General features: G+C 38.7%; 1 pseudogene; it reads right to left on the minus strand.

The window, feature by feature from the left end:
* Positions 1-21,729, minus strand: part of LOC132490428 (uncharacterized) — a 34,998-nt pseudogene extending 13,269 nt beyond the window's left edge.
* Between the last annotated feature and the right edge of the window lie 4,521 nt (positions 21,730-26,250).

A 26,250-nucleotide genomic window follows, 5' to 3' on the forward strand; every position in this document is an offset into this window, starting at 1 on the left:
ATAAAGCAAAAGGGCATTCTGTACTGTCCACTGATGATAGGTTCTGTGAATGGAGTAATATGATTAATTTGTTGCTTCATATGAGGGTGTACACAGGGCGTAAGCAACTTACATATGATAGAAGTCATGATAAGACTAGAGAGTGTCTCTGAAAGAGACTGGGGAAATTCAAAACCCAGTGAAGTTGAAACCCATTCTATAAAGTACCACTTGCCTACTGAAGTGAGGCAACATTTTGAGAATTAAAGGGAAAATGTGGAATGTTGTGGAAATAGATACAGGCAACCAAGGTGTGGTAAAGTAGACCCATCAAGTATTGTTAGTTCAGTAAAGAAAGAAAAAAGTAGAGTTGATAAAGGGACAAATCAACTTATGTTTGAGGAAACATGTGCCTTTTTGTCACCTTTTGTGGAGGCTGCTTAGAATTACAAGGACAGGAACAAAATGCTAAGAATGATAGCTCAGGATAAAGCAAATTATTAGCAGCTGCTTATTAGAAATTTTAAATCAATAAGGAATACTGAATTGCTGTCCTCATTTTTAAGAGAAACTACACTTGGGGACAGATGTGAAAGCTTACCATACATCATGCATGTTCTCTATCATGTGGCAATAACTTCTACTTTCGGACCCCATCTTTGCTTACTGTTGAGCTTCTTTGCCTTCTCAGATTTCTGCTATTTCTCCTCCAACTAAGTCAACTTGTCTCTGATTTGATTCATGTCAGAATTGGCCCATCTACTTAGCTTTCCCACTAGAAGGGAACATCATATGGTTTTTGATGAGTTTTAGCCTGACCTTAGGCTGGAAATTCCCGCCTTGTAAGGATTTCATACCTATCACTGCCCCTTAACCATCTAACGCTTCAACACACACAAGCAGCATACATTAAAAAAAAAAAAAAGTGCCCAGCGATCTTGTTTCTCCTCTTCCTCTTGTTACATGTCCAGGTCAGAAGCTGAGGGGAACGTGGATATTAGGCTGGGGGACTGCCAGAAATCCATAACCACATCTTTAGAGAACCTACTGGTAAAGATCGTGCCTCTATTACTTTACTTTTATATAATACTGAGCCATTTTCTAAGTAGTACTCTTGCATTTGCATGTGTGATCTTCCTGAATTTCCTGATCATATGAAAGAAAGCTAAAATTAGAGAGCTGACAAAATTGTAGTGTTGAAAAGACTAGAAGTGATTTTTGTGGTTAGTCAAAGTTTCACAGTTCTCTTTTGGGAAAAACATGACCTCTATTTTATAGATCCAGAAATTGATGCCACATTAGAAATATATTCAGACAGAGGGGAGAAACAGTAATGAAAGGAAGAAAGGCAAAAGGACAGAATTAAAATTATGGGCTTCTTGTAGTTTATTATTTCCTTGAATTTGTAATAATTCCACATTGTACTAAGTGTTTGAAATAAAACTTAGCTGCATTAATTCTAATATGCATATAAACTTAAATGATAATTTGTTAATGATTCTATTCAGAACTCAAAATAATATTGGCATCAAAAAATACGTTATTAGCTGGAGATGCATATGGCTTACAGAGATTATAGTAAACAAACATTGATTTTTGCTGAGGTGAAGATCAATGTAAAAATCAATCAATGTTTTTCCATTTCAACAAAATCTTAGAATTACCAGCATCAAAATCTCTCACTCTTTCCACTGGAAAGCTTATGTGAAATTGCAGCACCCCCTAAAGAAGTAAGAAAATTTTTTCTCCAGAACCTTCTTGTATCCCTTCTGGGCCATCTTCCTGCCTCCAGATGTATATAGACTTGTCCAATCCCTCGGTCAGGAATTAAATGACTAGGTGACAACAGAGGGATGCCTCTTCTTTAAATGCTCCTTGCTCCAAATTAGGATTAATTACCCTCCTCTTCAATAATTTTTTAAGAAAAGAGAAAAAAGAAAACAAAATGGAAACAAAGAACTATTGAATGAGTAATAAAGAGTCAGTCATATTTTCATATACTTCATTCAAATCCTACAGAATTTTTAATAAACCCTTCTTGTACGTTCTTGTCTAAAAATACTTAAGAATAAACTATACAAAAATTGATAAATTTTATTTCCACTATCACTATGGCAACAATATTTACTTTTTAAAATTTTAAATTTTTACTGATTTTTTTATATATCTTTGAGTTATAGATTGAGGATTGCCTCCACATCCCCATTAGATAACTACCTTAAAAATCAAAACAAATTTTTCCTGTTATTTAATTTTTTGTCATTAATGCACACACACACACACACACGAATACACCCACAGCCTAAATAAAAGACATTGCAGGGAAAAGACCAAGATGCCCTACCATGTGAAGTCTGTTTTTCCTTCCTCACCCTTCCCTTCTCACCTCATTTTGAAAAAAAAGAGAGATCAAACAATTGATTCTGAACACATATACTATGACCAGTTGTTTCCTGCTTTATTAACATGAGATGAATCAAATCACAAAATGCCAGAGCTGGAAATTTCCTTATATACCAGTCCCACCTGCTTATTTTATAGATAAGGAAATCATTCAGAAAGGTTGCTACAAACATAGAGAAGATGGCAGAGCTGAGAAAAGAAAGGAGGTCTCTGGTATGTAGCTTATACAAATAAAGTGTCCAGGTTTTATTCTGTATACTTTTCCAAACGAGATTGAACATTGAGAAAGATCTATGTTTCTATTAAAGGGAGGTTTGAAAATGTGGAGAAACTTTAAGAAAGGAGGAAGAAGAAAGAAGGAAAAGAGTTGCTAAATCTTGATTGGAATTGAACTTTCTAAAATAGAAAAACCTTGTTCGTAGTTTAATGTACACTGGTCCTATTGCTCAGTCCCTCTTTCCATCTTTTCTCCAGATTCTTACCGAACACCCCTTGTTCTTAAAATTTACGTTTCCTCTATGCTTCTTCTGTCTCTCTCTCTCTCTCTCACTTTTTAATTTTGGCAAAAGATTTATTTTTATTTTAAAAATTTATTTATTTTACTTATTGTTTTGGCTGTGTCGGGCCTTAGTTGCGGCACATGAGACCTTCATTGAGGCATGTGGGGTCTTTCACTGTGGCGCACCATGCGGTCTCTTCGTTGTGGCCCACGGGCTTCTCTCTAGTTGTGGCGTGTGGGTTTTCTCTCCCTAGCACGTGGGCTCCAGGGCACGCGGGCTCTGTAGTTGTGGTGCGCGGGCTTCAGAATTCGTGGGCTCTGTAGTTTGCAGCACACAGGCTCTCTCGTTGAGATATGTGAGCTTAATAGTTGTGGCACACAAGCTCAATACTTGTGGTGGGCGGGCTTGTTTGACCTGCGGCATGTGGGATCTTAGTTCCCTGACCAGGGATCCAACCCACATCCGCATACATTGGAAGGCAGATTCTTTATCACTGGACCACCAGGGAAGTCCCTAAATTTTGACAAAGGATTTGAAGTGGCTGACACATCTGGGATGCCATTAACCTCAGGCAGCCTTTGTTAATAAGCAGAAAACTGGAAATTCCCTCCTCAGTATTTACTTTGGCTCCAGGAAGCTATTATAACATGAAACTGCTATGAAAAAAACAAGTTCAAACCACACACTCTCCTGAACTGACTTTCAAGCTCAGTCTAGTTCGATTAGGAAACAAGGTCCCAAATCAAACTAGCGTTTGATTCACATTGAAATGAACATACACAGGTCTTTCCTGGCAGAACTGGTAGCAACACCAGTTGCTGATTCATATGACTTACTCTTAAAGTTCCCATTTATAAAATTCTGCATTTTTGGCACTTTTCTCTCCTTTAGATGGCTAGTTTTGTTATGCTCTCTTCCCACTTATACCTATTAGAATTCTACAGAAGTCATTAAACACAAGATACCATCATTCATATTAAGGCACCGTTTACTGGATATATTTTTCTATATGCTATTTTCCAGACATTTAATTATTAATAACAACTACTATTCCCACTTTATAAAAGATGGAATGAAGATAGAACAGTATTAAGATACTTGTCTAAAGTTACATCACTGGTAAATGTATTTGTTGGAATCTGAAACCAAGTTTAGCCAACAGTATCTCCACACTGATGCCTTTCTCACTGTGTCTCTCCAACCCAGGATCTGCCCTGATTTCCAGACTCATGTATTCACTGCCTACTTGACATCTTTGTTTGGATGTCTGGTGGGAATCTCAAAATTAATATATCTACAAGAATGAGTCTTTTAATACCATACTCTTTCTCTGACCCCTATTTCTACTTTATTAGTAAATGGTACCACTACCTACTTAGCTGCTTAACCTAGAACCTTACAGATCTCTCTATGAATCTTCCCTTTCTTTTAATCTCACTAAGCATATCCAATTAACGAGGACATCTAATCAGTTTTACCTCCAAAATACATATCTCATATATAATTCTTTCCATTTTCACATTTCTCCCTAGATACCAAGACACCATGATATCTGTCCAGAACTATTTCATTCTAACTTGTCTCCCTGCTTTTACTCTTTTCTTACAATAAGCAATTTTTTGCAAAATGGTTAAAAATATAAATCAATTGATATCACTTCTTTGACTGTAGTCATTTTTGCCATTCCTCTTAAAAATCCAAATTCTTTAATTAAGCCTGAAGTCTGCATGATCGGCTCCCACATTCATCACAAACTCTCTTCTCTTTTACTGTGCTGTATTTACATGAACATCCTTTCGATTTTTTTAACACCTAAAATTCTTTTCCAACTCTGGGTCTTTACGCATACCTCTTTCAGATATCTCCCCTTATTATTCTCATTTCTCAAGACTGGGTACCAAAATCATCTTCTCAAGGAGGTCTTCCCTAATTATCCTATATAAAGTAACACAGATTATTATACTTTACCAAAATTACCCTCTTTTATTTCCTTCCTTTCATCATAATCTATCAATTTATCTGTTACATATTTGCTATTTCCCTCCTCTAGAACATAAATTTCATATAGTCAAAACTTCTTCAGTCTTGTTTGTTGATGTATTAATAATGCTTAGTTTAGCATCTAGAACATAATTGTCATTCACCAAGCAGTTACTAATTGAATGACTAGAAAACTCACAATCATTCCCTAGCTCTGCTCCTGCATCATTAGGAGTAGAGGAAGCAGAAAACTGAATGGCTGCCATCCCAGGAAGCAAGTACACTTTAACTAAGGGCAAGAGTATATAAGCTATTGGACTAAACCTTACTTCTGCTCATTTTTGGATGTGTCAGTCTAATTTCTGAACTACTCATAAAGGTAGTGAATGGAGATGTAATTATTTAGTGTCATGGTTTGCCTATAATCTATGAAAAAGTTTTGTCACCTGCAATTCTAAAGCAGATAACTTTCACTAATGAGGTTCATTTTTCTTGATGAAGATAGGCAATTAGATAGGTAGACATAGAGAGAAAAAAATAAAGCATGGAAAAGATAAGAAAGATTAGGGAACAAAACTTGCGAGTACATCAACAAAGCGTATGAAGTGCTAAACGAGGCTCTGAAAACATGACCCCAATGATCACCCGATCCTTTTCTAATTTATTTTCTAAGGTGACTGTTATGATTGTCTTCCTTTTTATTTTTTAAAAAACTTCCTCCTTCATCATTCCATTCACTAAATAAACAATGGCATTGTACTAACTTTAATTTCCATTTTGCAGTAAGATTGAGTTTAAAAACACCCACCCCTACAGCAATATTGAAGTTTTCAGTTGCTGACTTTTTAGTGGACTACATTAAATATTTCAACAAGGAGTGCTTCACTGAACAACCATCTGTTGCATGCCTATCATATACCAGGACCTGCTAGATCCTGAAATTATAGCAACATATGGGACATACAATACTCAGAAGTTTTTGGTCTGGAGTATGTGGGGTAGATGTAAAAGTACTAGCAGATACGTTACAGTACAATATAACATTACTGAAAGTAAATAAATCCTGTGACTACCTCGGGGAGAAAAAAATAAAAAATAAACACTGCTTAGAGATATTGTAACATATACAAAGGGGAAGATATTTTGCAGATATAGTTAAAGTCCCAAATCAGTAGGGTTCGAATTATTCAAAAGGGAGAATATCCTGGGTGGGCCTGACTTTATCAGGTAGAAGACTTTTAAGGAGGGCCAGAGAGTCCCTTGCTAGTTTTGAAGAAGCTAGCTGCCATGTGTAGAGAGGGTCTATATAGTGTAGCAAGGAACTGTGGGCAGCACCTAGGAGCTAAGAACAAACCCCAGCTGATAGGCAGAAAGGAAACGGGGACTTCCATAGTACATCTGGAAGATGACTTATGCTAAAGCCTGAAGGAGTGTGGGGTATTGATAGATTGTTTCATGGACAAACCTCTGATGAGACCACAGCCTTGGCCTGCATCTGATTGCAGCTTTGTGAGGCTGAGCGTAGAACCCAGCTGAGTTGTGGTAAGACTTATCTGTGGAAATTGTGAGATGATAAGTGTGTGCTCTGCGAAGATGTGAGATTTGTGGTAATTTGTACACAGTAGTAGAAAACTAATACAGAAGGATTTACCTTGAGCTCCACTTGGAAGGATAAGTTGCAGTTGCTCACACAAAGAAAAGAGATAAGTAGATACTATGTGAAGGCACAATATGAATATACTGAGAAAGGACATGGCATATTTGAAGAAGGGTGAAAATTTCATTTTGGTAAGAATTTAGGATGTTGACTTACTTTTCAAAGAAATATTATTTTTTAATATTTTTCTACACCCTCTTGTCATATTTCTTAGATTTATTAGACAGAAATAACATCCAAATGTTTATTTACAATTTGGAAACTTGAGACCTACAAAAGATTACTAACTTGTCCAAAGGTAGAGTAAGGTCTTGTGGTATCTGAGGCTTATACAAGGGGAAATTTCTTTAATAAGAAGAATATACAATTATGAATACAAAATTAAATACATATTAAGAACGAGGAAAAATATGAGAAATTGGAAATTTTAAATACCGTAAATATTGGAAAAATCAGAAAAGTAAAATAATGTTATTTAGTTAACTGGCTGACATACTGTGCTATCATCTTGGATATGTGAACACATGGTAGGAAGGGTATTTCCAAAACTCATCCCACACTGGGCTATCGATCTAACTATTCACAAAAATGAATGCAAACCACATAAATATATCCCATATAACCTAAACTCAATCTGCCCTCAACTCAACTTCCTCATGCCAGATCCAAAAACCATTAAAGATGACCAGAATGCCACCTAATAAGAGGGAAAGTCTCACAGAAGGAAATTTAGAGTGGAAAGAAGCTGTAATCTTAATCTTTTATAATTAAAATATCTACTTCTGCAAATTTCTACAAAGCCATACAATCATATGACCACATTTATAAGGTCTCTTACAGTAGCATGAAAGAAGCCTATACAAGTGACGGGTGTGAACTAATGAACTAGCATTCATTAGTTCCACAGTAATCTGCCCTGGATTTGTCCACAGTCACACAATTAGTGGCAGGACCTTGACTAAAACTGCATCTTCTTAATACTCAGTCTCATGTGCACACGAAAATCATAGAGTAAAAAAGCTAGTGGTACAGGTGTATACGTTTGTGTGTGTGTTTCCAGATATGTAATGAAGAGTCAATTGACAGAGCCTGCCTAATGTGTTTTAATCCTAAAAAAATTGTGGCACTTAGCTAAAGTGTGCAAAGGCAGTTTGTATTCATTAGAAAAAGTACTCAATGGATTTTGAATAAATAAAGCTGTAATAGGAGATTATATTAGGATTATATTAAGAAAGTAGGTTGGAACATGTTTTTTGTAAATTAATTTGGCAGGGATATGCTCCTTGGGAAACCAGACATGTTTTGAAACAGTGCTGAGGCTATGAATCATAGTCTGTTGACAAAATATCCAAAATGTGGAATCAGCTTGTTAATAGTCATGTACAGACAAGTATAGATGTTCCTTTTTCTCTCTAACTCCCCTCTCTTTTCACTCCTGCTGCACTAAATAAAAGAATATCTCATTATGGACAATTGGTTATATGGCAATGATAAGAATCTATGAAAAGAGGCTAGGAGAAACCATGGGGAGTAGGTTGGATCTTGAAATAGGGGTAAGAACAGGAGACCAGGGAGGAGAATAAACCCTTTAGCCATATGTAATGGCCTGGAAAGGCTAAAGCAGCATCTTTAGTGTTCTGAAGAACAGGAATGGAAAGAAAAAGATTAATCTGGATAATCCTCTAACGCAAAAACTTCCACCTAAAATCATATGAGTGGCCAATCAAAGGCTCTCTTCCTGGACTAGATGGTGAACATTACAGAAATGGAAACTGGGGGCCCCGGAGGAAGATGGCAGAAGAGTAAGACGCGGAGATCACCTTCCTCCCCACAGATACATCAGAAATTCATCTACACGTGGAACAACTCCTACAGAACACCTACTGAACGCCGACAGAAGACCTCAGACTCCCTAAAAGGCAAGAAACTCCCCACATACCTGGGTAGGGCAAAAGAAAAAAAGAATAAACAGAGACAATAGGATAGGGACGGGACCTGCACCAGTGGGAGGGAGCCGTGAAGGAGGGAAGGTTTCTACACACTGCAAGCCCCTTCGCGGGCGGAGACTGCAGGTGGCGGAGGGGGAAAGCTTCGGAGTAGCGGAGGAGAGCACAGCAACAGGGGTGTGGAGGGCAAAGCGGAGAGATTCCGGCACAGAGGATCGGTGCCCTCAGGCACACACCAGCCCGAGAGGCTTGTCTGCTCGGGCCGCCGTGGCGGGCGGGGCTGGGAGCTGAGGCTTGGGTATCGGCTTTCAATCGGAGCGCAGGGAGAGGACTGGGGCTGGTGGCAGGAAGAGAGCCTGAAGGGGTTAGTGCACCACGGCTAGCCCGGAGGGAGTCCGGGGAAAGGGTCTGGAGTTGCTGAAGAGGCAAGAGTCTTTTTTCACTTTCACTTTCGTTTCCTGGTGTGCGAGGAGAGGGCATTAAAAGGGCTGCTTAGGGAAGCGCCGGAGACAGGCGCGAGCCGCGGGTAAGGCGTGGACCTCGGAAACGGGCGTGGGCCGCCGCTGCCGCCGCCTGCCGCCGCCGCGGCCCGCCGCCGCCGCCTGCCGCCGCCCGCCGCCGCCGCTGCCGCGGCCCGCTGCCGCCGCTGCCCCCGTGGCCCGCCACCGCCGCCGCCTGCCGCCGCCCGCCGCCGCCGCAGCCGCGGGGCCTGTGTGCGAGCGTGGGTCACTGTCCGCCCCGCCTTCCGGGGGACCTGTGCACCCCGCCACTGCCGGGGTCCCGAGACCTGGGGACGGCTTTCCCGGGAAAGCGCACGGAGCGCCACGGGCTGCTGCAACGTCACGCCGGCCTCTGCCGCCGCAGGCCCGCCCCACACTGCGCGCCCCTCCCTCCCCTCTGCATGAGTGAGCCAGAGCCCCCGAATCAGCGGCTCCTTTAAACCCGTCCTGTCTGAGCGAAGAACGGACGCCCTCCGGCGACCTACGCACAGAGGCGGGGCCAGGTCCAAGGCTGAGACCCGGGAGCTGTGAGAGCAGAGTCAGGGAAATCTCTCTGTGCAGCCTCGGAGGCAGCTTATTAAAGCTCCACGGTCCATTTGATGTGCCCTGCGTCTGTGGAGTGCATGAATGGACAGCGAATCATCCCAAATTGAGGAAGTGGACTTTGAGGACAAGATTTAAGGCTTTTCCCCCTTTTCCTCTTTTTACAACGAATTATTCCAAAGTAAGGAGGTGGACTTAGAGAGCAAGATTTCAGACTTCTTGCCCTTTTCCTCTTTTTACAACGAATTATCCCAAATTGAGGAGGTGGGCTTGGAGAGCAAGATTTTTGATTTTTCCCCCTGCTCTCTTTTTGTGAATGTGTATGTGTAATCTTCTGTGTAAGATTCTCTCTGTATAGCTTTGCTTCCACCATATGTCCCAGGGTTCTATCGGTCCGTTTTTTTTTTTTTCAATAATTACTTTCTAATTTTAATAATGCTACTATATTTCATACTTTATTCTATTTTACTTTACCTGCTCTTTCTTTTTTTCCTACCTTCCCTTCCTCCCTCCCTCCCTCCGCTCTTCCTTTCCTTCTTTCTTTTTCTTTCCTCCCTCCCTCCCACCCTTCTTCTTTCCACTTTCTTTTTCTTTCCTTCCTCCCTCCCTCCCTCCTTTCTTTCTTTCTTTCCTTCCTCCCTCCCTCCCTCCCTTCTTCCATTCACTCTTCCTTTTGCTTTCATTGCTCCCTCCCTCCCTCCTTTCTTTCCTTCTTTCTTTCCATCCTTCCTCACTCCCTCCCTCCTTTCTTTCTTTCTTCCTTCCTTCCTTCCTTTCTTCCCTTCTTCCTTTCTTTCCCTCTCTCTTTCTTTCTTCTACTAATTCTTTCTTTCTGCTTTTTCTCCCTGTTATTCTGAGCTGGGTGGATGAAAGGCTCTTGGTGCTGCAGCCAGGAGCCAGTGCTGTGCCTCTGAAGTGGGAGAGCCAACTTCAGGACACGGGTCCACAAGAGACCTCCCAGCTCCACATAATATCAAGCAGCGAAAATCTCCCAGAGATCTCCATCCCAACACCAGCACCCAGCTTCAGTCAACAACCAGCAAGCTACAGTGCTGGTCACCCTATGCCAAGCAACTAGCAAGGCAGGAACACAACCCCACCCATTAGCAGAGAAGCTACCTAAAAACATAATAAGGCCATAGGCACCCCAAAACACACCACCAGACGTGGACCTGTCCACCAGAAAGACAAGATCAAGCCTCAACCACCAGAACACAGGCATTAGTCCCCCCCACCAGGAAGCCTATACAACCTACTGAAACAACCTTAGCCACTGGGGTCAGACACGAAAAACAACGGGAACTACGAATCTGCAGCCTGCAAAAAGGAGACCCCAAACACAGTAACATAAGCAAAATGAGAAGACAGAAAAACACACAGCAGGTGAAGGAGCAAGATAAAAACCTACCAGACCTAACAAATGAAGAGGTAATAGGCAGTCTACCTGAAAAAGAATTCAGAATAATGATGGTAAAGATGATCCAAAATCTTGGAAATAGAATAGACAAAATGCAAGAAACAGTTAACAAGGACCTAGAAGAACTAAAGATGAATCAAGCATCGATTAAAAACACAATACATGAAATAAAAAATACTCTAGATGGGATCAATAGCAGAATAACTGAGGCAGAAGAACGGATAAGTGAGGTGGAAGATAAAATAGTGGAAATAACGGATGCAGAGCAAAATAAAGAAAAAAGAATGAAAAGAACAGAGGACAGTCTCAGAGACCTCTGGGACAACATTAAACGCACCAACATTCGAATTATAGGGGTTCCAGAAGAAGAAGAGAAAAAGAAAGGGACTGAGAAAATATTTGAAGAGATTATAGTTGAAAAATTCCCCAATATGGGAAAGGAAATAGTTAATCAAGTCCAGGAGGCACAGAGAGTCCCATACAGAATAAATCCAAGGAGAAATACACCAAGACACATATTAATCAAACTGTCAAAAATTAAGCACAAAGAAATCATATTAAAAGCAGCAAGGGAAAAACAACAAATAACACACAAGGGAATCCCCATCAGGTTAACAGCTGATCTCTCAGCAGAAACTCTACAAGCCAGAAGGGAGTGGCAGGACATAATTAAAGTGATGAAGGAGAGAAACCTGCAGCCAAGATTACTCTACCCAGCAAGGATCTCATTCAGATTTGATGGAGAAATTAAAACCTTTACAGACAAGCAAAAGCTGAGAGAGTTCAGCACCACCAAACCAGCTTTACAACAAATGCTAAAGGAACTTCTCTAGGCAAGAAACACAACAGAAGGAATATACCTACAATAACGAACCCAAAGCAATTAAGGAAATGGGAATAGGAACATACATATCAATAATTACCTTAAATGTAAATGGACTAAATGCTCCCACCAAAAGACACAGAGTGGCTGAATGGATACAAAAACAAGACCCATATATATGCTGTCTACAAGAGACCCACTTCAGACCCAGGGACACATACAGATTGAAAGTAAGGGGATGGAAAAAGATATTCCATGCAAATGGAAATCAAAAGAAAGCTGGAGTAGCAATTCTTATATCAGACAAAATAGACTTTAAAATAAAGACTATTAGAAGAGACAAAGAAGGACACTACATAATGATCAAGGGATCGATCCAAGAAGAAGATATAACAATTGTAAATATTTATGCACCCAACATAGGAGCACCTCAATACATAAGGCAAATACTAACAGCCATAAAAGGGGAAATCGACAGTAACACAATCATAGTAGGGGACTTTAACACCCCACTTTCACCAATGGACAGATCGTCCAAAATGAAAATAAATAAGGAAACACAAGCTTTAAATGATACATTAAACAAGATGGACTTAGTTGATATTTATAGGACATTTCATCCAAAAACAACAGAATACACATTTTTCTCAAGTGCTCATGGAACATTCTCCAGGATAGATCATATCTTGGGTCACAAATCAAGCCTTGGTAAATTTAAGAAAATTGAAATTGTATCAAGTATCTTTTCCGACCACAATGCTATGAGACTAGACATCAATTACAGGAAAAGATCTGTAAAAAATACAAACACATGGAGGCTAAACAATACACTACTCAATAACGAAGTGATCACTGAAGAAATCAGAGAGGAAATTAAAAAATACCTAGAAACAAATGACAATGGAGACACGACAACCCAAAACCTATGGGATGCAGCAAAAGCAGTTCTAAGGGGGAAGTTTATAGCAATACAATCCCACCTTAAGAAACAGGAAACATTTCGAGCAAACAACCTGACCCTGCACCTAAAGCAATTAGAGAAAGAAGAACAAAAAACCCCCAAAGCTAGCAGAAGGAAAGAAATCATAAAGATCAGATCAGAAATAAATGAAAAAGAAATGAAGGAAACGATAGCAAAGATCAACCAAACTAAAAGCTGGTTCTTTGAGAAGATAAACAAAATTGACAAACCATTAGCCAGACTCATCAAGAAAAGAAGGGAGAAGACTCAAATCAATAGAATTAGAAATGAAAAAGGAGAAGTAACAACTGACACTGCAGAAATACAAAAGATCATGAGAGATTACTACAAGCAACTCTATGCCAATAAAATGGACAACCTGGAAGAAATGGACAAATTCTTAGAAATGCACAACCTGCCAAGACTGACTCAGGAAGAAATAGAAAATATGAATAGACCAATCACAAGCACTGAAATTGAAACTGTGATTAAAAATCTTCCATCAAACAAAAGCCCAGGACCAGATGGCTTCACAGGCGAATTCTATCAAACATTTAGAGAAGAGCTAACACTCATCCTTCTCAAACTCTTCCAAACAATTTCAGAGGAAGGAACACTCCCAAACTCATTCTGCGAGGCCACCATCACCTTGATACCAAAACCAGGCAAGGATGTCACAAAGAAAGAAAACTACAGGCCAATATCACTGATGAACATAGATGCAAAAATCCTCAACAAAATACTAGCAAACAGAATCCAACAGCACATTAAAAGGATCATACACCATGATCAAGTGGGGTTTATTCCAGGAATGCAAGGATTCTTCAATATACGCAAATCAATCAATGTGATACACCATATTAACAAGTTGAAGGAGAAAAACCATATGATCATCTCAATAGATGCAGAGAAAGCTTTCGACAAAATTCAACACCCATTTATGATAAAAACCCTGCAGAAAGTAGGCATAGAGGGAACTTTCCTCAACATAATAAAGGCCATATATGACAAACCCACAGCCAACATTGTCCTCAATGGTGAAAAACTGAAACCATTTCCACTAAGATCAGGAACAAGACAAGGTTGCCCACTCTCACCACTCTTATTCAACCTAGTTTTGGAAGTTTTAGCCACAGCAATCAGAGAAGAAAAGGAAATAAAAGGAATCCAAATCGGAAAAGAAGAAGTAAAGCTGTCATTGTTTGCAGATGACATGATACTATACATAGAGAATCCTAAAGATGCTACCAAAAAACTACTAGAGCTAATCAATGAATTTGGTAAAGTAGCAGGTTACAAAATTAATGTACAGAAATCTCTGTCATTCCTGTACACTAATGATGAAAAATCTGAAAATGAAATCAAGAAAACACTCCCATTTACCATTGCAACAAAAAGAATAAAATATCTAGGAATAAACCTACCTAAGGAGACAAAAGACCTGTATGCAGAAAATTATAAGACACTGATGAAAGAAATTAAAGATGATACAAACAGATGGAGAGATATACCATGCTCCTGGATTGGAAGAATCAATATTGTGAAAATGACTCTACTACCCAAAGCAATCTACAGATTCAATGCAATCCCTACCAAACTACCACTGGCATTTTTCACAGAACTAGAACAAAAAATTTCAAAATTTGTTTGGAAAAACAAAAGACCCCGAATAGCCAAAGCAATCTTGAGAACGAAAAAAGGAGCTGGAGGAATCAGGCTCCCTGACTTCAGACTATACTACAAAGCTACAGTAATTAAGACAGTGTGGTACTGGCATAAAAACAGAAAGATAGATCAGTGGATCAGGATAGAAAGCCCAGAGATAAACCCACGCACATATGGCCAACTTATCTTTGATAAAGGAGGCAGGAATGTACAGTGGAGAAAGGACAGCCTCTTCAATAAGTGGTGCTGGGAAAACTGGACAGGGACATGTAAAACTATGAGATTAGATCATTCCCTAACACCATACACAAAAATAAGCTCAAAATGGATTAAAGACTTAAATGTAAGGCCAGAAACTATCAAACTCTTAGAGGAAAACATAGGTAGAACACTCTATGACATAAATCACAGCAAGATCCTTTTGGACCCACCTCCTAGAGAAATGGAAATAAAAACAAAGATAAACACATGGGACCTAATGAAACTTCAAATATTTTGCACAGCAAAGGAAACCATAAACAAGACCAAAAGACAACCCTCAGAATGGGAGAAAATATTTGCAAATGAAGCAACTGACAAAGGATTAATCTTCAAAATTTATAAGCAGCTCATGCAGCTCAATAGCAAAAAAACAAACAACCCAATCCAAAAATGGGCAGAAGACTTAAATAGGCATTTCTCCAAAGAAGATATACAGACTGCCAACAAACACATGAAAGAATGCTCAACATCATTAATCATTAGAGAAATGCAAATCAAAACTACAATGAGATATCATCTCACACCAGTCAGAATGGCCATCATCAAGAAATCTAGAAACAATAAATGCTGGAGAGGGTGTGGAGAAAAGGGAACACTCTTGCACTGCTGGTGGGAATGTGAATTGGTACAGCCACTATGGAGAACAGTATGGAGGTTCCTTAAAAAACTAAAAATAGAACTACCATATGATCCAGCAATCCCACTACTAGGCATATACCCTGAGAAAACCATAATTCAAAAAGAGACATGTACCAAAATATTCATTGCAGCTCTATTCACAATAGCCCGGAGCTGGAAACAACCTAAGTGTCCATCATCGGATGAATGGATAAAGAAGATGTGGCACATATATACAATGGAATATTACTCAGCCATAAAAAGAAACGAAACTGAGCTATTTGTAATGAGGTGGATAGACCTAGAGTCTGTCATACAGAGTGAAGTAAGTCAGAAAGAGAAAGACAAATACCGTATGCTAACACATATATATGGAATATAAGAAAAAAAAATGTCATGAAGAACCTAGGGGTAAAACGGGAATAAAGACACAGACCTACTTGAGAATGGACTTGAGCATATGGGGAGGGGGAAGGGTAAGCTGTGACAAAGCGAAAGAGAGGCATGGACATATATACACTACCAAACGTAGGCTAGATAGATAGTGGGAAGCAGCCGCAGAGCACACGGAGATCAGCTCGGTGCTTTGTGACTGCCTGGAGGGGAGGGATGGGGAGGGTGGGAGGGAGGGAGATGCATGAGGGAGGGGATGTGGGAACAGATGTATATGTATGACTGATTCACTTTGTTATAAAGCAGAAACTAATAAAAAAATGGAAAAAAAAAAAGAAATGGAAACTGATGAACTTATTTGCTCCAAATATGTTATAGTATTGTGAAAGAATATAGACTCTCAAAGTGAATCACTAGTTTTAGAAATTTTATTGTAATTAAAGATATAATTTTATACCATTTCTGGGAATTTGAATATTGTTACAATCAGTCTCATTCTGAATTTTTACAATGTTAAATTGATATCTGAAAAACACTTTAATGGAACCGCAGGAGGGTGACTTGGACGTCTGAGTTTTATTAAGTATGAAAATTCTATATTTTCAAGGATAATCAGAGCCTATTGATTGTTATAATTTTCTATTTATTCCTTCTTGACAATATTCAGAGTATTTTTTTGTTATACCACTACAAACATACAGTAAATTCTGGGTGTATCCACAAAGGTCTGGTTAAGTGTTTGGTGTATTTCCCTTGTCTTATGGTGGTTCTTTTTCTTCCTGTTACCTGCATATAGATAGGTTTTCAGTCAAAATGTAGAAAGTATTCTAATATAAATAAATTATATTAGTGATTGTTAAAGACTCTCATACTTTAAAAGAGATTAGCCTGTAGATTTTATCTTTTAAAATTTCTGTCTCCCAACAAAGTAGATTATGTAGATTCATTTCCATAGGAATTTTAATGTTATTTCTGTTACTAATTTCTAGAGTGCTTATTTTAAAATGATCTACAATGGAATTGCTTCATTTAATCAATTATATAATTTACAGTTAAGTAAATTAACTATAATAAAGACATTATTTTTTCTTCTAGTATTTCATATCAGTAAGTTAAATCATAATTGGATTTTTGTTACTTGTTTTCTGGTAGTTTTAAAACAAAAAGAAAAGAGAAGTAAAATTAAATTCAACCCACAGACAAGAGGAAATTTGTTGTAGGGGGAAGACTATTGGTTTGTGTGTCAGTCAGACTTGCATGCTGCATTGACAGGAAAGAAGGTTTGGAAGTGGCTTCTGCATTTTCTTATTTGCTTTTAGTGTATTTTGACTTATTGGTATTTAAATGACCATATTCTTTATTTTCAAGGCTGCTAAGCATGTAAAAGAGAGGTGATGAGGGCATGAATCCATAAGAGCATTAGAAATAGGCGAGTGCTTAAAAGTTTCAGCCCTGAGTGTTGGATTCACAAACAGTGGTAAAAGTATACAAGTGTTTAATAGTTGCCTGCAGAGCAACCAGGTCAGGTGATACGCGAGCAAACACAAGTGACTGAGAAAATAACAAAGTTGCCATATTTGTATTCCTGGTATGGACTCCTAGTCAGCCATGTTCTGGAGTAAGAAATAAAGAAGATCTAGTCATATCTGAAACAAATCTGGCCAAAATAATAAAAATGAACATCAATTTGCACAAATGGAAACACCTCCTTCTCCCTGACCAGCTGTGCTCTCCAAAGCCTGTGGAACTATATAAAGACCAGAGCTTGAAGTCTGTCCCTAATTCTCCTTAATGAGAATGACGCTCATTTCAGGAACATAACTGCTGGGGGCAAAAAAAGCAGAAATGAGGAGAAAATAGTTCTGTTATTATGCTTCCAGTGCAGTTTGAGTTTATGATCATGACAAAGTGGTTAACGCTACATGAGATATTGATGGTGATGTATGCAAAAGTAGGAGCAGACATGCAATGAGAGATAAAGTTGTGGATTACTGGTTAACAGACTATTAAGAGTCAGGAAAAATGATCTATATAAAGATTTATAAAGATCATCTTTGGCATCTATGCATAACTCCTTCAGTTTCCAAGACCTTTTTTTTTTTTTTTCTTTTTTTTTGCAGTACATGAGCCTCTCACTGTTGTGGCATCTCTCGTTGCGGAGCACAGGCTCCGGACACTCAGGCTCAGTGGCCATGGCTCACAGGCCCAGCCGCTCTGCATCATGTGGAATCTTCCCGGACCGGGGCACAAACCTGCGTCCCCTGCATCGGCAGGTGGACTCTCAACCACTGCCACCAGGGAAGCCCTACAAGACATTTTGATGGTTGATAAGGAGTTAGGGAAATGAGGTCCTAGGAAACTATCCAAGGACAGTTTGAGACCTAGAAGGATGAAATAATTTAGAAATCTCAGTGACGAAACTATTAAAAAGTGCAGATCAGTGATCTGGGAAGGCAGGTGTCAATTAAGATTCCAGTTTTGGAACACTCAGATCTCTGGATTATATACAGACGCTAGAGGGTACATTGGAGGGATGCATGGGTAGCTTCTTATTCACTGATTTTTATCAGTAAAGAGCTCTGGTCTATTTGGGGGTTAAATTATATGTTCATAATCTACCTTCTTACCTCTAAATTAAATAAGTAAAAAGAATTTTATCCCATCCCATGTTTTTTTCCAACCCCAATAAAGTGATGTGTCTGATTTAACTATTTGACTACCATGGAGGAATCCCAGCTAGTATTTAAAACTGTATTAGTCTCCAGGCTTCTTGTGAGTTTCCATTACTTGAACAAATACATAATTTCTCTCTTGTGTTACCAATCCCACACAATTCTCTTAAAATACTGAGATTTTAAGTAAATCTACATGATTATTGTTTTGAGATTTGAATTAAAGCTATAATTTTTTGGCAATTATGTTTCTGTTTTCATTATGTAGAAACGTGTCAGCTTTGTTAAATAGAAGTGGTTTGTAAAGCCTGCATCCTCCAGACTTCTTTTTTTTTTTTTTTTTTTCTTTTTGCGGTACCCGGGCCTCTCACTGTTGTGGCCTCTCCCGTTGCGGAGCGCAGGCTCCGGACACGCAGGCTCAGCAGCCATGGCTCACGGGCCTAGACGCTCCGCGGCATGTGGTATCTTCCCAGACTGGGCACGAACCCATGTCCCCTGCATCGGCAGGCAGACTCTCAACCACTGCGCCACCAGGGAAGCCCTAGACTTCTATTTTTATTCGTACTTCCTGCCATTAATTTCTCTGATTAATAAAAATCAATGCTTATAAATCCCAGAAGAGAATAATTCTGTGAAGTCTTAAGAAACTGTTCACTCTCTCCCAAATGTCCTAGTAAGTCTGAACCATTTTGCACCTTACTTTATATCGATATGCTTCCCTGATTCTCAAATCACTTGGGACATTGGTTTAAAATAAAGATTTCGAGCCCAGCATAGATCACTTCCCCATGTAACTCTCAGGATGAGCCAAATTTGGGAAACACTACTTCACATATCATTGTTTACCATGTACACGGAGAAAAAATAAATGAGGAGTATACCTTTTACATATGCAGATGGTCTTTACAGAATCAATTTCATCAATAGTGGCATTTGGGGACTTGATTTATCTAGAAAATTCACTCCAGTGATAGACCTTATTGAGCATGAGTTTCAATGGAATCTATGATATTACCCTACTATCCACTGGGAACATTTTAATTTAAAATCTTTAGCAACTAGAAGTCTCCAGGATGGTGAGTGATTACAACTGTAAATTATAGTTGCAGCAGCTCAATATTGAGACAAGAACTGCATGACAATATGCAGGAAAACTTTTGACAACTGTCATTCAAAGAGATTAATTAGGGCTTCCCTGGTGGTGCAGTGGTTGGGAGTCCGCCTGCCGATGTAGGGGACGCGGGTTCGTGCCCCGGTCCGGGAGGATGCCACATGCCGCGGAGCCGCTGGGCCCGTGGGCCATGGCCGCTGGGCCTGCGCGTCCGGAGCCTGTGCTCCGCAACGGGAGAGGCCACAGCAGTGAGAGGCCCGTGTACCACAAAAAAAAAAAAAAAAAAAAGAGATTAATTAGAGGGACTTCCCTGGTGGCGCAGTGGTTAAGAATTCACCTACCAATGCAGGGGACACGGGTTCCAGCCCTAGTCTGGGAAGATCCCAGATGCCACAGAGCAACTAAGCCCGCGAGCCACAACTACTGAGCCCATGTGCTGCAACAACTGAAGTCCGCATGCCTAGAGCCTGTGCTCTGCAACAAGAGAAGGCACTGCAATGAGCAGCCCACATACCACAATGAAGAGTAGCCTCCACTCACTGCAACTAGAGAAAGCCCGCACACAGCAATGAAGACCTAACACAGCCAAAAATGAAGAAATTAATTATTTTTTTTAAAAAAGAGAGATTAATTAGACAGTTTTGCTGAAAAATTAACTGGTGTCTTTTGGCTCAAATTAGATTAAGAGATTTAGAAGTGATATATGTATATTTTAATTCAACAGGTGTAAGATGAAAGAATATGACATGGTATCCCTGTTTATTTGTATATCTTGATGTTTAGGAGGAAAGTGTTTCTTCTGAATTTAAAGAATATATTAAAGGCTGTCTCTTGAATTGGAGTCAGATTATATCACCACCCCTTGTACACCCACACTCCCAAGATAATCTTAAGGCAATACATGTTTGAAATGTCCAAGATTTTCTCAGCTGGATCAGAATTCAGGCAAATTGATAAGCTCCCCAAAGCCCATATTCCTACCATTACTGTCTTTTCTTTCTCTAGCACTTTCCTACTCCTTACTGCAAACCCATCCCAGACCCCAACAACTTGAACTAAAATATTTCCCAATGCACAAACATTTGAGTGATGTCTCTCAAACATGTCTTGCTCTTGTCAATTGCTCTAGTGGTCAAGACCACAAAGGTGGGACCTGAGGCCTCTTTCCTCACATCTAAACCAAAGCAGCAAGCAGTAGAGCCATTAAAATACTTAACGGAGGGCAGTGGTATCAGGCAATCAAATCAATAGAAAATATGACTCCCAGCAATTTTTTTTTAAATTTCAGTATATTCCCACGGTAGAACATTAATGCAATCATTAGAGAAAATACTTTGCATAGTTTCTAGTAAGCTGGGGAAATGCTTTTATTTCTTTCTTTTAAACTGAAGTATAGTTGATTTACAATATTGTGTTAATTTCAAGTATACAGCAAAGTGATTCAGTTATACATACATATATTTATTCTTTTTCAGATTCTTTTCCCTCATAGGTTATTACAGAGTATTGAGTATAGTTCCCAACTCCCAGCAATTTAGATATTACTTGTCATCAACATGGACTTTTAGAACTTGATTTTATTATTTTAAACAGTGTTTAGACATTCTTCTATGTACTTAACAAATAATAACATTTAATTCTAAGAACAAGCCTATGCAATAAGTACGTAATATTACTACCGTCCTTATTCTACAAATGAGGCAGACAGGATTAAGAAAGCTGCCCAGAGTAACAGAGCATCTAAGTGAGAGGGCCAGGATTTGAACCCAGGAAAAACTGCTCCAAGTCTGAGCTTTGACAACTATTGAGATTATTCAATACCTCACAAAGTTAGTGGCACAGCTCTGCCACCTATATATAAAGGTGACACTCCACTAGGACTGAGTGTCCTTCTTAAAAGCTCAAGGCATCCTCAGGATATCAGGTTACTAGGTATAACATAATGCCCGCCCTCATCCATCCCCTACACAGCGTGAAAGCCACAGCACGCACTGCTTATCATGTCATAAATGTCCTCTTTTCTTGTCGTGATATTTCCCCACAAACTCTTTGAGAAAATCACATGCTGGAATAAAAGACTTTCCAAGTCACAAATCAACAACCTAACCTTTAAGGAAACTGTCACAGGGACTTTATGGCTGCTTGTGGCACACTGAAAAATGACTCGTGATCAATCTTGTGGGGTTTTGAAAGAAAATTAGAACAGAGGCTCACCAGTAGTCATCTAGTTCCAACTGGAAGAGGCTATGGACGGCTACTTCTGTCATTTGGTCCCTTTCTATAGATTTAAGTTGACACATACTCGAGAATAGGGTTTCTTGCCATTTTATGGTCTATCTGAGAAACAGATTAAAAGTATAGACCCTCTCTCCAAAAAGATGCATAATGTATATATAGAGCAAAAGTTGTCACAAAATTTATAGACACTACTCCTACTTCTCACCATGCCCCGTAATGGAACCCTGGAGAGCCATGAACTTGCAGTTAAACTTCATCACTCAGAGGAATCGGGTAATGACCCTTTAAGTTGTGACTGCAATTTGAAGAATCTTTTTTGATAACCTTAACTTTTTTTGTAAAGTGGTCATTGATCACTGGTGACTCTGCTCTCAATATAATTGTTTTTGTGCTTTCTTGGGAAAGTTAATTTTAAACTAATTTATCTCTATATATTTCTCTATATGTCTACCTCATGATCTATATAAAGTGTAGAATACTATATATAAAGAGAAAATTACTTAACATAGGGTGTGAAATGGCAAAACAATTAAATGTTTAAGTTGCTTACCTACAGAGTATAATTATGTTTTAAAAATAGCTGTCAAAGAGCATACAGTCTTGCCCAATGGGATGTCAGTTTTCAACTCTAACTCAAAATGAAAGGCCCTTTAATCTCTGAAAAGATTGGAAACTATTTGGAAATCGGAGAGCTCAGATTAAACCATTTCTTCAATTAAAAATATATATATATATAGAGAGAGAGAGAGAGAATTTAAACTACGTGCATACAGAGCTTTAGTACAAAAAGAAAAGTAGCCACTAGGTTGGATATTTTGCTCCTGTTAATGTATTTTCAACAAAACCTAGACTTGGTCTATCACAATATTTATTAACCTTTACCGGCTTTGTTGTTTAATTAGCTGACTTTCCTGCTAAACCATAAGTTTTAAGGAGGTAAGGATCACATATATCATTGTAATGTATGCCTCATTCCATTTATAATATTTATTAGGGAACACATTTATATATTAGTAATAATAAAAAATAGAATTATAAGTATGTGCCAAGCATTGTACTAAGTAAGTACATTCTCACTTATATTTCCTTTCATTGCAATAGGCACAAGAATGTTTTGGTAATCTGAAGTAAATATAATAGCACATAGAGGATCTATGCATTAATATATATTTGTTAACTATATAAATGTATTTATGCACTTTTCAAAATTTATAACAATTTTACTTAGTGACGTTATAGTAATTTAAATAAATTTCAAGCATTTTTTTTGCAATTAGTAATTGGGATACATATATGGACACTATGTAATTAAGCCTATTGCTGTTGCATAAGACAAACATGAAAGGTACACTAAGTCAAATAGAATATAAGAAAAGAAATCCAGATCTGATTAATCAAAGGCAGAGGTTATTCACTTGGTCATATCTTGCTAAGTATCATCACCATTTTATTGATGAGGAGAAGCTGAAAGATTATATCAAATCCTCAGAATATCATTTATAGTTTTGGCAAGTAATTTTTTGTTTTGGTTAACTCTACCATAAATTGCACCCATTTCTCAATCTAAATGTAGGTATATTTGTTCATAACCCATCTCCCCATTGTCTTCATGAAACCTCAAGTTAAGAAATGCTCTGTGGGTCATTACAAATGGATGTTGAAATGGGATACACTCCTTGATAATTGCATTCAGGTTCTGGGCTCCAAATGAATAGAGGTGAGCACCACTTCCAAGAAGGCTATCTTAGGTATGCTTATTTCAGCTTTTCTGTGCCATATAATCCAAGACCTAGAAGATACACAGGATATCCCTGTACCTAGAAGAAGCCAACAAATAGCTTTAAGTTGTTTTAATCATCATGGAGGTACACATCTGCTAACTTGCTTTATTTCCTCTTCTCACATCAGAAACCACTGAGACACATGTCTTTTGCTTGCAGACCTACTATTTCTTTCACTTTGGACTTTAAAGCCTTTAAATGCAAGATAAATCTGACTAAGTACCCTCCAAATAATTCTATTTAAAAATCATGTGAAATATGAGTGTCAAGGTGAGGCCTTTCTGCCTTCAGCACTCAGTCCTAATTCAAAGTAAACTCTCCAACTACAATGAGATTTTGTTTACTTGCTCCGCCTGACTTGCCTCTACAACGTTGACTACATTTTTGTCTTTGGAAAAGCCGGATACATGATGGAAGTATAGGATTCTCTCCATCCACTGAGAAGAGAGCCTCACAATTCCAAAACCCCACCATGATGTTGAGCTAGGGAAGAGAAAGGAGACAGCCATCTGTATTACAGGGACAAAATGAACTTCAGAGATCAATAGAAATTATAATTAAGCTGTGGATATTTACCCCTCTCAAAGCCTTCCATTTCTCAAATATTTAAATGATGACTTTGCAGTACGACTTTCACTTCATCAGCGTCTCCACGGAAATTGGAAATTACTGTATGTGATACAATTAAAATGTATATCCACAACCACTCAGAATAATCATGGCTAATTAGAAATTATGAATCATTAAAATGACATGGTTTTCTGTCAGTATGTGTGTACAGCACATTCATGTCTTCTAACTTCCCAATCCAATATCAGTAAATCTAAGGAGGTACATTTGTTTCAAAATTTCTATTAAGACCTTCCATTAAGTAAATTACCATTACAGCCAAAGTTTAAAGGTTATCTGGGCTAGCAAACTACTCAACAGAGCTAATACATATAATTAGCCATGGTGAGATTTTACATTAAACTTTTCCACTGCTATTTAGTAAATTTTCAAAAACAAATCATTTATGCAGGCTTATCAAGATTGCTACAGTCCTCCTAAAGGAATTCAGGGCATCTTTATCATAATAAAATCCTAATTTCTATTTTTTCTTGTATCTATCATTAATTTTAAGGTTGACTAAAAAAATCAACTAAATACTTTAGTATTTCTAAAACCATGTTTGGGATGTTCTATGAGGAGAGTAGAAGTATAAGAAAATTTAAAAAAAGGAAAACAAAGAAAACTGAATTAAAACTGATTTTTTTGAAAATTCAAAGACTTTGGTTTTCCTTTTTTTTTTTTAAGTTCAGAATAAATTTAAAGGAAAAAATACCTACCTAAAAATTGTTTCTGTTCAAATAGGCTGCATCCAAGCAATAGTCAGAGCTGACAGTTCTGAATTCATAATCCAAAGAAAAGCTTCAGATACCTCCTTCCCTGAAAGGGTGATAAACACGCTCCAAGGTCTAAGTAGATTATGATTCCAAAACTCTCCAACTAGAGGAGAAAGAACTTGATGTAAGACTACAAAGTTTTAAGTACCTAGTGGGTCGTGAGACTGGACTGAGTCCCAGGAGATGTCTGGTAGTAACTTGCACTTAGGTGTGTATGTTTCTAATTATTAGTTTATCCATAGATAGACAAAACCCCATTGCTAGTGCATAAATATTCTCCAGCTGATGCAGAATTGATGCTGCCATCACTGACGTGCTAGTTATTAAGCTGTTGTCTCTTAGCTTTAAATCTGCCCTTCTAGCCTCTTCTTTGTCATGCTGAGGCTGGGACTGTATGAAATACATTTCTGCTTTGCCAGCAGGAACCGTGTTAAGCTTTGCCAACAGGGGCCACTAGAAGGAGAACAAGAAGTCTGGAGGATGAAGAAAGGACTTGCTCCTCTTTGTTTTTCATTCTTTTCCTTTCATTGTCCCTTCAGCAAATGTTCTTCACCCTCAGAGTGGCATCTAGCACCTGTTTCCAGTTTGCATTTTCACATCCAGGAATGAACCCCATCATGGTCCCTCACAGACACCAGCTCTAGTGGGCCAATACTCTCTCCTCAGGGGTCTGCCTCCCAGAACTGCAGGTACACCCTTCCAACCTTCTAGGTTCTAATAATTTCACCCGCTTTTGGGGGGATAAGTGTCCCCCAGACATGGGGGTTCTAGCTGCTTCTTGCAGTTACCAGTTCTGAAATAGCTCTGTATTACCTTCATCTTTTACATCTTCCAGTACCTGTTTAACTAATTCTCTACATTCAAAAGTAACTAGTGTTATTTTCTGACTGAACCCCGACTAATATGGTAAGTAAACAACTATTTTAATATTGACGTATGTAGGCTTGCTCTACATTTCATGATTCTGGCTTGGTGTACACCATGGTGGACTTAAATTGCTTGTCTAGCATCCTTTCCTTTGAAGACCACCCCGTCCTTAATGCTTTGGTCCTGGTGGGAGTAGTGGTGCTGTCAGATATAGTAACCCATCCCATGACAGGTGTGGACTCAGGATCTAGGTTGACTAATCAGATCTCACCCATCTTTTGCTACACAGATTTACGGAGAAGGTATGAGATGTAGGTGGGCCAATCACAGTTTCCCCTGGGACTTTTCTATTCGAGTTGGTGACATGGTCATATGAGGGACAGAAGTTGTGGGAACTAGCTTCAACTTACCCTCTTGCATGGAATTTTTATCTACAGTAGAAGGAAAATATATTTTGAGAGAGAGAGAGAGAAGACAGACACAAAAACAGAGAGAGAACAAACTTCATCTGAACCCTCAGATCCAGTTATTATGCCACAGGGACCTACCT

The sequence above is a fragment of the Mesoplodon densirostris genome, chromosome 5 (assembly GCF_025265405.1).
Source record: "Mesoplodon densirostris isolate mMesDen1 chromosome 5, mMesDen1 primary haplotype, whole genome shotgun sequence".
Taxonomy (NCBI): Eukaryota; Metazoa; Chordata; class Mammalia; order Artiodactyla; family Ziphiidae; genus Mesoplodon; species Mesoplodon densirostris.